The following is a 1,605-nucleotide window of genomic DNA, read 5'->3' on the forward strand; positions in this document are numbered from 1 at the left end:
GGTAGGGAGGAGGGAGTGGGAAAGATTACCCAGACTGATAAAAGAATGAAGTCTAATAGTAGACTCCAGCGAGAAGGTCTCCAGGCTTCATGGTTTGGAGAGGAGACCCTGGGCAAGTGCTCCAGTTTTGCCTCAGTGAAAAAAGTAGGGAATGCTGGGCTACCACAGTGGGAAGCCTAACCGCATCAGAGCGCTGCAACTAGGAGTAAGGCTGTAACCGGAGTCTCTGAGGACCTTCTCCCTGAACTGCGGGTGACCCCAGTTTCCTGTGCAACCCTGTGTGGCGGTCAGAGGAGATACCAAAGGCCTCCTACCTGTAGGGGCATAACAAATCCTGCCAGAGGGGCCTCAGCCCTGGACCCCAAGCAGAGCAACATCTCAAGTCTCCTGAACTTCAAAAATTTCTGGCAGGGACAAGGGGAAAAAATGAGAACCAAGACCTGTCATGTAAAGGTACAAGATCCCAATATGAATTTAACTGTACCGTATACCTAAAATGTACCAATAAACTCAATGAGGGAAAAAAAAAATTCTGGCTCTTAAGACAGGCCCTGAAGAAGGCAGGATTTAGCAGCAGGCCCAGCAGGCTCGGGTCACCAACTACTGCACCGGTGGCGGCTCCCGAATGTCTTTACTGGGTCAGGTGTGTTTGCTTGGAAAAGGACCAGGGATCTGCTTGAGAGTGCCTTTGACGGCCTCTGTTGTCCAAGTTGTTGGGCCGATGCGACGATGCAGCTGATGGAGATCGGAGCCACTGAGCACTTACCCCCTAGGCCACGCCATCAGACCTGGGCCTCGGGAAGCAGGGAATGTCAGGGGCCAGGGGCTTTAAGTGCCTAGCCCTGGCCCAGACCTCGGTGGCGGCACCCCGCGGAGCAGAGTCGGGGTTCCCAGAGCCAAGCTGAGGGCAGGGTCTGGAAGGGATCCCGCGTGGCGTGGGGCAATTAGTCGCGCGTCCCGCGGAGGGCCTAGGCGGGGACGCGCCCAAGGGACGCCTCCAAACACCCCGACATCTCCGCCTCTGGGCGCTCCTGGTACCGTTCGGCCTAAGAAGTCGCTGGAGGTGGGTCCGGAATTTCGCACCGGCCGGACGGTGGCGCCCCAGGGCGACAGGGACGAGGGTTCCCCAGAAGCCACATCTCGAAGCCCGAGCCCGCCAGGAGAGGCCGCGCAAGTGGCGCCTCACACGTTCCCGTGCTCGCTGACCGGGCTCTCCGCGAGCAGTACGGGGTTGCTGGGACAGCGGCGACACAGAGCGACGAACCCCGCGGCCCGTGGGGTTCCAGAGACACGCCCCAAGCTCCCAGTCCGTCGGGGACGTGCGCCCAGCCGATCTCGGCGGCCACTGGCATCGGAACACGTCAGGGGGCGGATCGTGACCTGGGACGTCCCCGGGGCTCCCGGAAGAAGCCTCTGCCGCTCCAGCGCTGACCAGGCAGAGGAAACCAACCAGTCCTCCAGAGTTCCTAAATCGCGGGCTAGAGCGGCCCGGCAACGAGGTTGGGTCTAGCCGGAGCTGACGGCGCCTGCGCCAGGCCAGTGGGCGGAGCTGCGGCAGGAGGAGGCCGGAGCCGGAAGCGGAAGCTGAGCGGGTAGCGGGGCCTA

Source organism: Fukomys damarensis, unplaced genomic scaffold (genome assembly GCF_012274545.1).
Source record: "Fukomys damarensis isolate Sample0158 unplaced genomic scaffold, DMR_v1.0_HiC HiC_scaffold_25, whole genome shotgun sequence".
NCBI lineage: Eukaryota > Metazoa > Chordata > Mammalia > Rodentia > Bathyergidae > Fukomys > Fukomys damarensis.